Genomic DNA, 16,241 nt, shown 5'->3' with positions numbered 1-16,241 from the left:
ATGGAACAGAATTGAGAGTCAAAAGTAAACCCACGCATCTACAGACAGCTAATTTTCAACAAAGGAGCCAAGAATATACAATGGAGAAAGGAAAGTCTCTTCAACAAATGGTGCTGGGAAAACTGGACAGCCACATGCAAAAAAATGAAAGTAGACCATTATCTTACACCATACACAGAAATTAACTCAAATGAATTAAAGACTTGAACGTAAGACCTGAATACAACAAACTTCTGGAAGAAAACATAGGCAATATGCTCTTTGACATTGGTCTTAGCAGTACTTTTTTAATATGTCTCCTCAGGTAAGGAAAACAAAGAAAAAATAAGCAAATGGGACTACATCAAACTAAAAAGCTTCTGCATGGCAAAGGAAACCATCAACAAAATGAGAAAACAATGTACCAATTGGGAGAATATATTCGCAAATCATATATCTGGTAAGGGGTTAATATCCAAAATATATTAAAAAAAACTCATACAACAACAAAAAAACCCAAACAACCCAATTAAAAAATGGGCAAAAGATCTGAACAGATATTTTTCCAAAGAGGATATACAGATGGCCAACAGGCACACGAAAAGATGTTCAACTTCACTAATTATTAGGGAAATGCAAATCAAAACTACAATGAGATATCACCTCACATCCATCACAATGGCTACTATGAAAAAGACAAGAAATTAACAAGTGTTGGAGAGGATGTGGAGAAAAGAGAACTCTCATACACTGCTGGTGGGAATGTAAATTGGTGCAGCCACCACTGAAAACAGTATGGAAATTCCTCACAAAATTAATAATAGAACTACCATATGTTCCAGCTATTCCACTTCTGGCTATTTATCCAAAGAACATGAAAACACTAATTTGAAAAGATATATGCAACCCTATGTTTACTGCAGCATTATCCACAATAGCCAAGACTTGGACACAACCTAAGTGCCCATCAACGGATAAATGGATAAAGAAGATGTGGTATATATATACATTGGAATATTACTCAGCCATAAAAAAGATGAAATTGTGCCATTTGTGACAACATGGACGGACCCTGAAGGCATTATGCTAAGCAAAATAAGTCAGATGGAGAAAGCCAAATACCATATGATTTCACTCATATCTGGAAGATAAAAAACAACAACAACAAGACACATAGACAGAGAATAGACTGGTGGTTACCAGATGGAAAGTGGGGAGAGGCGAGGGCAAAAGGGGTAAAAAGGCACATGTGTACAGTGATGGATGGCAATTAGACTTTCAGGGGTGAACACAATGTAGTCTACACAGAAATCAAAAAATAATGATGTAGTCCTGAAATTTATATAATGTTATAAACCAATGTTGCTTCCATGAAAAAAAAGAAGCTCCAAATCATAAATTGGCATTTACTTAAACATGGTAGATTGACTGGGCCGGCCCCGTGGCTTAGCAGTTAAGTGCGTGCACTCCGCTACTGGTGGCCCGAGTTCGGATCCGGGCACACACCGACGCACCACTTCTCCGGCCATGCTGAGGCCACGTCCCACATACAGCAACTAGAAGGATGTGCAACTATGACATACAACTATCTACTGAGGCTTTCGGGAAAAAAAAAACAAAAACAAAAGGAGGAGGATTGGCAATAGATGTTAGCTCAGAGCCGGTCTTCCTCAGCAAAAAGAGGAGGATTAGCATGGATGTTAGCTCAGGGCTGATCTTCCTCACACACACACAAAAAAAACATGGTAGATTGAATGGATGTATTTATTTTTGTTTCCTCCTTATATCCCAAAAAAAAAGAGAGTAAAGGGGTGAAAAATTGTGAGTCCAGGGGCCGGCCCGGTGGCGCAAGTGGTTAGGTGCGCATGTTCCACTGCGGTGGCCCGGGGTTCGCCGGTTCGGATCCCGGGGGGCGCACCGACGCACCGCTTGTTAAGCCATGCTGTGGCGGCGTCCCATATAAAGTAGAGGAAGATGGGCATGGATGTTAGCCCAGGGCCAGTCTTCCTCAGCAAAAAAAAAAAAGAGGAGGATTGGCATTGGATGTTAGCTCAGGGCTGGTCCTCCTCACAAAAAAAAAAAAAAAAAAAAAAATTGTGAGTCCATTAGAATAAAAAGTAAATGAATGAGTTGTCATCAACAGCAGGAGAGGAAAGTGGAAACCCAAGTGGCTACAGAAGTAACCAAACAAGAAGAAAGCTAATTTGAGCAACTGAAAATTTGACCACTAGATTCCTCTGAACCTGGAAGAGAGGCATTGGATTGAATACAAGAGGACCGTTTGAAAGTTTGTAGGAGGCCAGCCATCTCCACTCCCTGACTCATTGTAGCCAGTCAACCATTCCTCCTCCACCTCTTTAGGAGACAGGATGCTTCCACTATGGAGACCTAGAGCCGGGCTGGTTTCAGATCCAGAAACACCTGGTATAGCAGAATGAAGGGGTAAGAGAAGAGGTTGAAAATGGGGATAGGAATTAAATGAATATATGTACTAAATGATGAAATCCAGCCCCTTTCCCTTGCTCAGCTCCCAAATGCTGTTTGCTAAACACGTACCTGCCGTGTCCACCCTCACACACGGAAGGAGACCAAATGCCTTTCTTTCTGGAGAAACTGATTAACCAGAGAAAAGACCTATAGATAGATAACTGGCATTTGGGGTCCTTGCTCAGTCCTAGGGTGACACTACCAGCTGACAGATCTCAACTAATCATACAGCTTCCAGTCAACGTGTTGGTGCCAAAGGTCATGAGATGTTTGAAGAAAGCCTCAAACATGAAATTTAGTCCAAATAAATACAAAGAAAAAAAGGAACTTCTTTTTGCAATAGAGAAAACGCAGGGAATGGGGGAAAAAAGGGCTAAATTATGACAATGACAATTCCCCCTGGGCCCCCAGAAAACTCCAATGATTAATATCTGTAAAGAGATGAAGGACATTATTGCATCCATGGAACAGAATACGATGTCATAAAAAAATTTAGAGAATGAGAAAGAAGTCTTGGGAAATAAAAATATGATAGTAGAAATAAATTCAGCAGAAGGTCTGGAAGACAAAGGTGAAGATATCTACAGAAAGTATAACAAAACTCAGCAAGAAAAGAAAAGAAAATCAGAACATCATTTTAAGACTTCCACCATCATAATAATACAAGTTTCAGAGAGAACAGACAAAATAGAGAAGAAATAAAAAATACATAAGAAATTTTCAGAATATATACAAATGAATTTTTAGATTGAAAGGACCCACTTAATATCCTGTACAACGTCTGAAAATATTACATATCATCATGAAATTTCAGGGGGTAAAGAGAAGAGTCTACATATTTGCAGAATGAAAAAAAAAAAGGTCATATACAGAGGACCAGAAACCACATCAGCATTGGACTCCTCTAGAATACCATTAGAAACTAGGAGAATCTAAAGCAATTCCCTTAAAATTCTTAGGAAAAATCTATAACTCAAAACCTAGCCAAACTGTCACCTCTGTGCAAGGACAGAATACAGACATTTTTCAGACAAGTGGGGTCTAGAAACTTAATCTGTCCTGCACTCTTTCTTTGAAAGCTAGTGGAGGGCATGCTTCTGGCAAATGAGAGAAGAAAACTAACAAGTAGAATACATGGCATTCAAGAATCTGGGAAACCAGGATAGGAAAAAGGTAAAACGCACTTCCAGAATGATATTGAAGGGAAGTCCTAGAGAAACAGGTGGTACATTAAGCTGAGAGATCAGCCAGTCAAGAACGGAGCAGAGGATGGGAGAACTCCAGGAAGGAGGTCTTCTGCATATCAGGGGCACTACTTTTGCAGCAGAAAAATGTCATGAGAAAAACAATGTTTAAGAAGATGTTGAAGATGCTGATTGGTTGCACTGATGGTCCCAATGAGACCTGAGAAGGACATAGATAGTTCAGTGTAAAAAAAAAAAAAAATCCATGACCAAGACTGGAAAAATAAAAGTGAATGTGTCATAGCATCATTTTTCAAATATTTCAATAATTAACACTAGATCACTTATATTTGTACAAAGTTTCTGAAATAATTTTTTGTGACTTAAGTAATTCCTTATTTTTAAAATGTAACATCGATGTGAAACATGTCCAGGTTATATAAGCAGTAGCAATAAAACTTTCTGGAGGAAAAAACGTCCTAAATGTCTACTTATTCTGTCTAAATGCAGGATAACAATAATTGCTTCTATTAGAATAAATATCCAACCTATTACTTGCCTTTGTCAGTGGTGGTGTGCCCAGCGCAAGGCAGAGGCCCTTGGTTTATGACTGTGTATCGTGTTTCTTCAATTTCTGTAAATTCTCTGATAATCCTTTGCTTCACCTTTAAACAGTATACTGAAGTACATGCTAAAGTCAACACGAACCCAGAAATGAACAGTTTGTTTCCTAGCATAAGAAATATTAATGTTTATAAATTTCATGTGAAATAAATCATGGGGGAAATTTACCACCAGGAGGAAAAATGACCTCGTTGATTTTGGATTTAATCTGACAGATTGCTCATAATTAAGGGGAGAGAATGCAGTTAGCAAGCAAAGTATGGTTATTTTCTCATTTAATCCTAAATTAATTTATTCTAGACTACTCGGAGTGCCTAGTTCAGGCTGATATGGATCTGGAAGAGATGAATTCAAAACTTTTAATTTCACAAAGTTGGGCTAACTTTGGGTCACTTTTCAGAGGTTAAGCTCTTAAGAAAATGGCAGTCTAACTCAGGCCAACCTCCCTCCCAGCCCTAAAACACAGACTTAGCCTTACAGGATGGCCTCCTGCGAACACTCCAAACTGGCAGATGTCTTAGATCCCTCCCGGCTGGCATGAACCCTTCGCATCCTCCTCGTACCACCCAAATCCAGATTTACGGGTTTGAGGCCTGAGCTGGATCCAAGTTGAGGTCTGCACATTTGCCTGCCTGCATTCCGTCTACTCCAGGATACTCCAGCATGAGAAGACAGAGGATTAGATGCAGCATCAGATCCAGAGCAAAAGCAGAACCGTTGCTCACGGTAGAGCACCAGGCAGAACTCCAGAATCAATCTCAACTGGGGTCCTCCTTTGTCCTGACTAAAAGGACCAAGAACATAGACAACATATGAAATATGGAGCTTCCTCATTCCCTTTCACTTCCAATTTTAGTAGGAATTTCAGTTTATTTAGACTGCTTACTCCTATCACCGAGTGTAAAACAGAACATTTTTAAAAGGCAGCTTTTGGTCCTTCCTTATTGTGCAAAATAACAAAATGCTAGTTTCTTTCAAGCTGACACCATGGTGAAAATATGGGTAATGGTCCTCAGCATAAATAAATCAACTTTCCAAATGATAGAACATTCAGGAGCCATTTAATTGCTTTTAGAAACCTCTGTCTGCTAATTTTTGTTAAAAATAAAAACTTTATAATATTTCTCTCCAGTAAGGCAGCTGCTTAGTATCAGAAAGTTTTAATAATGACAAAACTAAATATAATTCTGCTTTTAAAGGTAGAATCATTTGAACAAACATGAAGTGAAATTTGCTGTTATTCCAGAATGCTTCATCATGAATAATCCTCTCCTATATATGTAAGATTGCTTTGTGATAGAATAAAAATAAATATGAACATTTCACATTTGATTTAGAGGATGTCCTTTAAAGAAAGCAACAGCTATGAAGGAAAAGAGGGCACCAGACATGAAAACACAATCATCCAGAGTAAGAATTTATCCCCGTGGCTGAAACCTTTTGGAAGTCCAAGCTGCAAACTCTATTTTAAAAACTACAGAGAACAAAAGACATTTTTATTTTGCACTGCATTGTTCTTAGGCCATTTTTTATGGCTTTTTTTTTCTTTGCTATAAACATTATTGCACATAATGATACGTCCCTGAAACCAGATGTCATATGAACTATTTCAACAAAGAAAGAAACAAGGACAAGAAAATATTTGTGGTCTTTTCCAGAAATCTTTCACAACCTTCACATTTAATGGCAATTACTAGGAAAGCAGCAAGTTTGAAATTATAGCTGAGGCATATAATTACCCGTATTTGACCTATTTATAAACTCCTCTGAGGAAAAAGAATACCAGATAGCTGTGCCTACTCTTTTTGGTTCCTGACATATTTAGTGAAGGAAAAATATTTGGATAGTATGTTAGTGATTGGGTGGTTTTACCAGCTTCATATCAGTAGGCTCACAGAGTCCCTTAAATGCTACCTTCTGTGGATACATACATCATTACATTCATTTAAAAAAAAAAAAACAGACCTACAGAACATTGTGAAATGGAGTGGGGCACAGAGCAAATACATTTTCAAGGTTTGTGAGTTGAGATGGGGTAGAGCAGTAAGCTCTAGCAAACACAAAGTAGACATAGAAATTAAATAAATGTACATATTTACTAAGGCATTTCCTCTGAACATCATCAAAAACCTTTACAATCAATGTGCATCCTCACGACAGCCCCAATAAACAGAGAAGCCAGTATTATCCTAGCGGGAACCTCCACATCCAGAGGTCCCAAGACATGAACTTGATGTAGCAAAATTGGAGGTTCTGATTGCAATGAATTCATAGTTTCCTTTTGAATAATGAAGCAAATTTGTATGCTCAAATTTATATGTGATTTACCCAGCCAACTTGTTTCATGCAAATCTACATATTTTATTTTATTAGCTTAATATGGACATTATTCTTAAAACCAAATGAAAGAACATCTAATTCCTTGCCACATATGGACAAGGTTTTCAAAAAACTACATCAATTCCAGTGTTATCCCCAAGGTTTGTGTAATCATAATTTTAGTCAAGTAAGGAAACAGTCATTCTTAGATTTGTTGAGAAAATGAACAGTCTGCTTTTACACATGTAATAGAAACCAACTAAAATAAACCTCCTTGTTACTAATGTTCTCACCATTAGGCGATGTATTAGTTTGAATGAAAAACTTATACATTCACAGAAAAAATAAATCAATGGTAAAAAATTGTCAACTTAATATATTTCAACCTGCAGTAGAAAGAAAGAAATTCTCTGGCAGTAAAAGTTGTAGACACCAAGTGAAATGCAATATATACGGATTAGAGACTCATTAGTTGAAAACAATTGTTTTAAAATATCCAAATACAGGAAATAGGCTTGCTCAATAAAAACCCAACTCAAGGTCTTACTTGGAGAGAAGAGGTAACTACAAAATGGATCACGGTGCTAAAATATAACTGAAATAAATAGGGGACTAAAAAAGAAGTATGATGGTGGAAATGGCTCTATTGGCTTCTGGCTAAAATGATCTTAGTGGTTCTTCATGAAATAACAGTAAGTGATCCCCAGGATGATATTCTTGTTCTCTCACCTTATCTCCTCAGATCCAAACCTCTCCCCTACAGCTCTCTTCTTTTTCTTTCTCCAGTTGTCCCCCAGAGTCTGTTTTCTAGATCCCTTCCATTGTCTATGGGATTCCTTAACTGTTTCTAACCAATATTGCCACTTCCTCAAACCTTTTCATTGGAAATGCTTTTGTCTTAACAGAAATCTGGCTTTCCTTGATGAGGTTGCTAACTCCATCATGATTTTCTCTGAGCAAGGAAGGTTCTGCATGCTCCTTGTTTTCCAAAGCTACTCTTAGAACAGTAACGCTATCATCACTCAATAAATCTACTTCTCTTTTGAAGTCTATGTGCTCCACCTATAATCACTCTTCCCTGCTTGTCACCAACAACCTTGGTATTTCCTCACTTTTCTTAATGATTTTACTATTTAACATTTAGTTTCCTGCCATCACCTTTGGCCATCATCCATGTTAATGTTCCCTCTAACATCTTGACTTCGTGGTTCCTTGACCACTTCCTCTACTCCTGTGACCTTAACTTCCACTTAAACCATCCACTCAAACACATATCTCTTAAATTCCTTTATCACTTGGAAGGAGTTCTTGTTAAGATTTTGAACTTTCAGAGTCTTCTCTTTGATCACAACTACTATTCCCTTTTCATACTTTTCTATCTCACATTCCCTTTGAGTCACTTTCATTCTTGGTGTAACTTCCATTTTCTTGACCCCTTCCATTTTCTGGAGTCCTATCTCTTTTCCCCTTAAGCCCTGATCTGGCTTCATCTGCTTCCCTTCCTGACCCTACACACTGCTTGGATGCTGATTTCAATACTTCTCAAGGATCGTCAATTTCAATATTATGGCATCTCCATTTTGCCAGTACCACCAACTATATGCGTCCTTTGTTTCTCCCTTCAGAGGGCTGATTATGCCTGAAATAAAGTCATGAAACCATGCTCATTGAATCTAATATGAGTTTTTACTCTCTATTTTCAAATAGGTTCTCACTACTGATGGGAAATACACAATTCCTTTCTTGATATTCCTTATCATTTCTCATAATTCTCTTCAGCCTTTTTCACTCTTCTTACTCTCACAGTTACCACAACTATGCTTCCTCTTAAGGCAGATGCCTTCGTCGCATATTTTACTGATAAATCGTTATTTGAATGGGAACCTCAATTTTCCTTCACCGCATATTTTCTCTTTCACCACTGTTTCTGAGGGAAAATGTGCATCCTACTTGTTATGGAAGATATTGTATGGATTATATATTAATTATTGGTCTTTAAAATATTTGGCTTATTTTTGGCCTTAAAATGAAAAATTACCTTATTCATATCACTTTTATCCTAATAACTGAGATGTGCAATTGAAGGAATGGGAGTTTCGGTCATGGGTTGTGGGGAGGTATCAAGAGCATTTGTGGAAGAAAAAAGTCATTTTGGAGCGTAGAACATTTCCTAGGGAGGGCTTTCTAGGATGGGTTCAAAAAACCCAGATGGAATCCTGAAGTCATTGGCTTCTAGGAGAAGAGACAAGCTCCAAGAGAAGAGATGAGAGCATTCAGTGCCAGAACTGTGCTCAAAATTGAGCTTGGTTACTGTTATTTAGCAGGAAGCATCTATGACGAAGAGTAAAATGAGTTGAGGTTAAATGGAGGAGGGAGGAAGGAAGAGACAGGATCAAAAATACTTATTTCTTTTAAAATAACACTTTGTAATTATAAAAGTAATAAACACTATTGTTGAAAAGTTAGAAAATCAGGACTAGTTAACAAGAAATATAATCTGCTCAAAATTTCACCACTCAGAGAACCACAGGTAACATTTTAGTGCATTTCTTTCTAATATATAATACACATTTTAATTGGTGTTTATTTTTTCACAAAATTAGTATTAAGCTGCATATATCACTTAATTTCTAGTATTTTTTGCTTAACATTATATTGTTAATATCTGTTTGACACCAGATTCAAAGCATTATCTCTGACCATATTGTTCAAATGTAGCTCTGTCTTATCTCTGAGCTCAGCCCCTCCCCCCTTAAAATTAAAGGTCCCTACCCAGCAGGGACTACTTGTTTCAACTTACTTTGTAATCATCAAAGGGTCTCTCATACATACTTAGGCAAGATGAGATGGAAATGTTGAAGAAATATTGCATCATCATGTACTCTGTCATGGAAAGCACCTATATTTGAGATGTATATATGGTCTTTCCTATGGACGGTTAAGTACCACTTCGAATATACATAGGGTATCTGCAAGTATTTCCAACTATATTTTAGACACCAAATAAAGAGTACTAACCATAAAAATAAGGACTCAACCTTCTTCTGGAAATGTAATTAAAACATTACATTGACCAAGAGACTAGCTTGGCAAAGCACTGTTATCTTAGCTAAGAATGTGACACTGTGTCAGTGTGAATATTTACATGAAAAAAATCACGAGGAAGAATACATCAAAATGTTATCCTTAGTTAAAGGTTTAATACTTCAGGAAGTTCTTTGATTGGACTTTCCATTTCAGGGAGGGGTTGTTTTCAGTGATCCAACACCAACACTGTTAATGCAAAGCCACCATCATATTGCATTTATGAAGAGCCTATATCCACATAGCCACGTGCTTTAGAATTAGGACCATAATTGTGCCTACATTCCTTATTTATCATTCTCCCATGTATTTGGTGACTGTGTGTGATTTTATAACAAATTGAAAAAATTACTTTCTGCCTTATTTTTTTTGCTGTAATATTATTGTGAAGGTCCCCCTGGTTCCATGTTTGCATTTTCACTGCTACTAAATTGCTTTGTTATTTGACTAGACTCAGCAGATCAAGAAAAGCATTTAACCAGAAATGGAAGCTGGTGCCTATTAAGTTTTCAGAATCAAAAGCAGAATAACTTATCTTCCAAACATTAAATTGGGAAGAGAAGGCAATGGGATTGCACTGATTATAATTTAGGGATGGGTCATTCTTCTACAACATTTGCATAATGCTAAAAGATGTGTAGAATCTTGTATGTATGTTCTAGCCAATATGATCTTAGAGACTACTAGGTTGTGGGTTATTCAACGGTAATGCTTTTGTCTTTTTCATCTTTGTGACCTCAGCACCCAACACTACCTAACACTTTGCAGATGTTCAATTAATAGTGAGAAAATGAAAAGTGTGTTAGATTTTTAAATACCTTTATGTACATTTAAGGACTTTTCCACAACTGCTTAATGATTTCATCTCTGACCTGTCTTACTTTTTTTGCCCGAAATTGTTTTGCTTATCTCTTTGCCTTTGTATTCATGTGTTTAAATCTACAAGGTAAGGCTTATACTAGACTAGAAGCGAGGAAACCATTTGTAATCTAACGTCAAACAGTAATATAGTGAGATCTTAAACCCTAACTAGTGGAGGTTAAAGGATGGAAAAATGTCCAACTTTCTAAGTTATACTGACCAAGCACACACTGGAGTTTGAGCAGCAGTCCAACATAAACAGGACAGGAAGGGAGGAGCACAGAAGCTCTCAGCCCTTCATCAAAAGTCTGGCATCCGACGGGGGTGTTAACATGTCAAGTACACACACCTTGAAATAGCAGTTTGATTGTGCTGTGGCCAACTGACATTGTAAGTGTGTACTAGAGAGGGAAAATGTCCTCCTAGACCTTTCAAATGTCTCATTTTCTCCAGAATGTTTTAAAGTAAGATGTTAATCAAATGAGAACACAGGAGAAATGAGGAAGGAGTTGAAAGGGTTCCCAAATTAAGTAACTTGGTTGGATGAACTTTTCTAATGTAATTCTATCCCATGGGATTCTTAGTTAATTCTTTCTATTCATTCTGTTTATAAGATAAATGATGTCAGTTGGAAAAGTACTGTAAAGTGGGAAAACTCTGGAAAGGGTGGGGTTTGAAAATAGAAGTCCTATGGTATATCTAGGAATGAAGTTAAGTAGAACAAATGGGATTGCTCTACACATGGGAGATCTTTCTTTTCCTTTTGGTCAATTTTCTCTTGCTTCATTCATTCAAAAATATTTCTGAGCATTTACTATTTGTCAGTCCCTGATCTAAGTCCTGGTGAAAGGGTAGTGAAAAAGACAGTCAAGGTCTCTACTCTCAAAAAGCTTATATTATAATAGTGGGGGGAAAACAACACACATATCAACAAGTAAGTAAATAAGAAACTATCAGAAACAATTACATGCTCTGTGGTAATTAAAGAGGATGATTTACTGGAGAATGGCGGGGTGGCTGCTTTCGATTGGGTGATCAGGGAAGGTGGTGACATTAAGCTGAGACTTGAAAGCAAGACGGAGCTAGCCATTAGTAGCAGAACATTCCAGGGAGTAGAACATTCCAGGCAAGGGAACAACTTGTGCTTAAATTTATGTCTAGGAGCGTGGATGAAACCATAAGGAACTTCCAAATATAGCAAGCCTGGCACAGTTAAGTCACTGATAAAGACAGTGATACAGACTGCTATTTCCTTCTCTTCTCTCTCTCAAACACATCATCTCTCACTCTTGCATGTGTGATGCTAGGACAATGCTCTGAGTTTACACAGTGTTTATTATTGCTCAGTATTATGAAGATGCAGCTTCGCTCTGTCAGTCCAGAACTGGACTGAGATGACACACAAAATCCCTAATACCTTGAGTTTATAGGACATGCCCCTCTCTTGGGACAAGAATTTGTAGCAACAATTGGGTATCTGATGGTAAGAGTGAGGGAAAGGAGAAGGAGAGAAGCAAAAGAAGTGAAATGTAATTATTTTGCAAAGTCTGATTCAGCCTGAAATCATTTTACCCTTTTCAGATAGGAAATAACGATACTGTTTTTTCTTTAGAGCTTGGGGGAAGAGAAAGCAGTAAGAATAGGAGCAAAGAGAGTTAAATCCACATCCAGTTTAGCTGTTGATTAAGCATGTAAAATTTTTTAAACATTTCATTATCATTCTCCCAGTCAAAGGACATGGACTTTTATGGTAATGTGTATATTACTGGCCCTAGAGTGACAAATACATATAATTTTATCTGCTGACTTGTCCTGTTTGTGGGTGCAAGGACTTGACTATTGCTTCACCCTTCAGTAATTTCTCTTTTGATTTCTCATTTTGCTTCTTCCACAGGTTTATTTTCTATGTCCCTCCCACAAGACAGAGGAAAAAATATAAAAAAAGAAGAAATAGGGTTTGAAAACAGCATATTATTATTTATATATTGTTTGGTCTAATTTAGGAGATGAGTTCAGTAGAAAAACACAACCACACTTCTCTACGTGCTTTGCAACTCACCTACTAAATTTGGCATTCACAAGTTTCCCTCCAGGGTTTATTCCTGGGGCTAGCACGCATATCTGTGCTTTTGAAGGACTGTGTTTTGACAAGAATAAAGAGAAGTAGGAATTTGATTTCCTATCAACACACTGAGCCCTATATTTATTCTAAATCTTCAGTCATTTGTAGAAAGTGGGCAGCAACAGACTTATTTGGTGCTCTCCGAACAAAGAAAATAACATGACAAATAGTTCGTAAGTTAGGTTTATGTTTGTTTCTTCTTCTTTTTCTGTGATAAGAAATATGATTTAAGCACCATGTTGCTTCTTTTCTTTGTACTATGATAGAAGATTATGAGTGTCAGACACTGAGTCACATAAATAACTCTCGTGGATGAATTTTTTCCTGTGCAGTGTCTAAGTGCACTTCTGGTCCCATGGTGAGTGGTAAGGCATTCCACAAAGCCTGTGTGCACAGCGTCCAGCACTTACTGAATGGCCTACATTTAATCATGTTTAACTTATACTTGAGGGACAGTGTCCGAGACGCAGAAACTGAAGTGGATGCCCCCATGACACTGAGCCAGGAACGCACCCTGAGGATAAGAACCACAGACTCAGCTCGAGGTCTGGGAGGGTGTAAGGCTATTGGTGAGGATTTCTGTTGGATAATAGAGGATCAAGGCTGGACCTTGTTAGAGAAAAGAATTCATAACTTTTCTATCTTTTCATTTTAGTCTTTGATTTTTTTTCTTCCCATGATCAGTATTGGAGCTACTTGAGAGAAAACATGCAAAGAGGTTTTCTTTCTGAAAATGATCTTTTTTTTTTAGCAATCTGATGAATCAAACACCATTTTCAGGTTAATATATTGCAAGAGTAAATATTTTAATTCCTATTATTTGCCCCTTCCTAATTGTTTTCTATTTGTTTGATTACAAATGATTCAGATGACTGAAATGCCATAAAGCTCCCAAATATAAACTTCTCTAAAGAAGAGGAACAAAATCATAGGCTGATGCAAAAAGATTAGAGCAAGCGATAGTTTTTCACTGCCAACCACAAAGGCAAATAAAATCTCATTTTTTCTTCCCAATGTATGAAAATAATAGATGTGTGTAAGAATTTTACTTGGTGGTTACCTATAGTCATTAATTATCAATAACTTAGATGCCATCCTAAATTATTTGCAAATGTCATTCAATAGCATTTTTCTATCAATGGATACAACTTTTAAAACAATGAGCAAATCTTTTCAGAAAAGACCGCGATAATCAAGAGAGAGGTAGAAGACCTTGACAAGAGATTCTCACATATTGAGGTCTATGGGGTAACTATTCGGCTTGAACTAAAAAGCCTGACTTATGGCCTACATACATCGTACATCTGCTTGGCCATTAAAGTAAAGAATACACTCTCTTAAGATAAGAATACATACTTCCCCACCTATGCCCTATTGGTAACGCCCGGATTAGCCCCTTTCCTGACATCACGGTCATGTTGACCTGCTAATTTGCAACTGGATACCTCTTTGAAATTTTGATGAAAATGTATCCTGGGTGTGTTTATGTATGTTCTTTGTTCTAAAAAGGTATAAGACTGTACTGAAAACCATGCTTCTCCAGAACGCTTTCTAAGGCCTTCCTGGGTTATAATCCTCACTCTGGCCCAAGTAAACTTGCCTTATTTCTCTTATCTATAGACTGGTTATTGGTTATTTTGCATTGACAATCTCATACCAAATATACACACAAAGATTTGGGGAAAAAAACTGGTAAAACCTGGTACAAATAAACGTGATTTCTAAGCTACCAGGTTTTGTGATTAGATGTTCTGCCTTTCCTTAAATTTCCTCATGAAGTGGGGAGTAACCCCTTTATGTGGATGTGAAACACTAAAGCCCATTTTTCCTATACCTTATTTAATATTGAAAATCTAACTAATAAGCAAAATATGATGTCACTCTTCAAACTCATGCTTAAGCTACTCCTCCTCCTAATAAGCACAAAACTGTTTTGTGTCTTTTGTAGACATGCGTCCTCCCATCATACACACTAATGTCACTGTAAAGCAGAGCTAAAAGCTGAAGAGCTGCTGAAACTCCTGAGATGAGAGGGCTGTGAATGCCTGTTAACGGCTCCTCACGTTTGCTCTCCTGTGATTTATACCGAATTTATGACAGCCATTATGGTAGATACACTTCACTTAATCAAGAGTGCATCAAGTCCCAGTCATTAAACACATGCGTCCTTTCTTTCCCAGGAGAGAAGGTCCTTTGTTTCATTAAAAGCACTGCAAATACATATTCAAAATGCAAAGATAAAAGGAGTCAGCAGAGGCAATTAAGTCTGTGAGTTGGAGCTACAAGAGTGTAAATTTCTTTTAAGGCTGTCACTTTTGAGCTCATTGTACCTGTTCAGCACCTCAATGGAGCTGGAGCATGGTTATCAAATGTTCACCTGGCATCTTTCACACCACTGTATACAAACCCAGGAGCCCTACTGCCTGGAAATGAGCCTGGATGGAAGACAGAATTAAGTGCAGGGTAGTAATAGATAGATTTTTGAAACTGTACACAAGATTGTCCAGAAATTTATCTTTATAAACTTGTGTGCCCATTTGTTAACTTAAGACGTTCATTTGGCAGATTTATTTGATTAGTCTAACGATATTCATGAAATCACTTAGAAAACAATAAAGTCATGTACAAACATAAGCTATTCTAGTTTGAGTATCTGATATAGTCTAACTTTACTAACAAATGAGCTGATGACAGAGAAGAGAGTAGGCAGCTTAGTATTAGGGAAACAAAGAATACTCCAATCTAAAGTCATCGTTCCTGCCCCAAATCAAAAACATCAGAGATCATGGGGAAATATAATGGGCTTTCCTAGATTCTGGAGAACTCATTCTCAAGGAAATGTGACCTCGTAGAGTATGTATACATTTTATATGACTCTGACATTTCCACCGACCTCTATCAGTGCCATAATTCAAGGTCTGTTATGCTATGATAGAACCTTTTGAGTTAATTGATTTCTGCTTCTCTCTGACTATTCATAACAACCCTCTGCTGTGTGGTGCCAATGGAAACAGCTCATGCAAGGTTTATCATCCTAAGAAAATAATGGAAATCAAATATGAAGGTGGTATTCATGGAAATATGCAGTTCCATGGAATTCCAAAGCCAAATAGGTTGTGCTGTGAAGGGCGCTCTTCTTCCTGACGAGCCTGGTTATCTCTGGTTTCATTCCCCTCCCCAGGTTCTGCACACTGAATTTCCATCCTCAGATTTTAGTCTTCCCATCTATATCAGATGTCCCTACTGATTCTTAAATTTAAAACATTTGGAAATGCTTTTAATAGAGAGCTCAAAGTAGGTCGCCTTCCCCATCACCTCTGGGGAAGGGCTACATCCTTGCTATACACTGCAAGGCCACGCCATGCACAGATATTTTCACAGCTGAAACTAGTTATAGCTTTTAGCAAACGGCAGATTTAACCAAGCTTCTCATTTGCCTTCTTTATTTTTAGGTATCTTTTATATTTTTGAAGGATCCCACTTGGTACCAAGGTCACATCAGCCAGGCAAGTCTTGCCTGCAGAAGGGGCAACTTCCCAGAGAGCTGAGTCCAGGCAAAAAGTTTCCCCTGATCAGAGAGG

General features: G+C 37.6%; 1 protein-coding gene across 1 annotated transcript in view; it reads right to left on the bottom strand.

The window, feature by feature from the left end:
• The window catches only part of PALLD (palladin, cytoskeletal associated protein), a 243,404-nt gene that overhangs the window by 186,315 nt on the left and 40,848 nt on the right, over positions 1-16,241 (bottom strand). The gene's annotated exons all lie outside the window — the stretch shown is intronic.

This window comes from Diceros bicornis, chromosome 11 (assembly GCF_020826845.1).
Source record: "Diceros bicornis minor isolate mBicDic1 chromosome 11, mDicBic1.mat.cur, whole genome shotgun sequence".
Classification (NCBI taxonomy): domain Eukaryota; kingdom Metazoa; phylum Chordata; class Mammalia; order Perissodactyla; family Rhinocerotidae; genus Diceros; species Diceros bicornis.
This window is presented reverse-complemented; position numbering and strand designations above follow the sequence as displayed.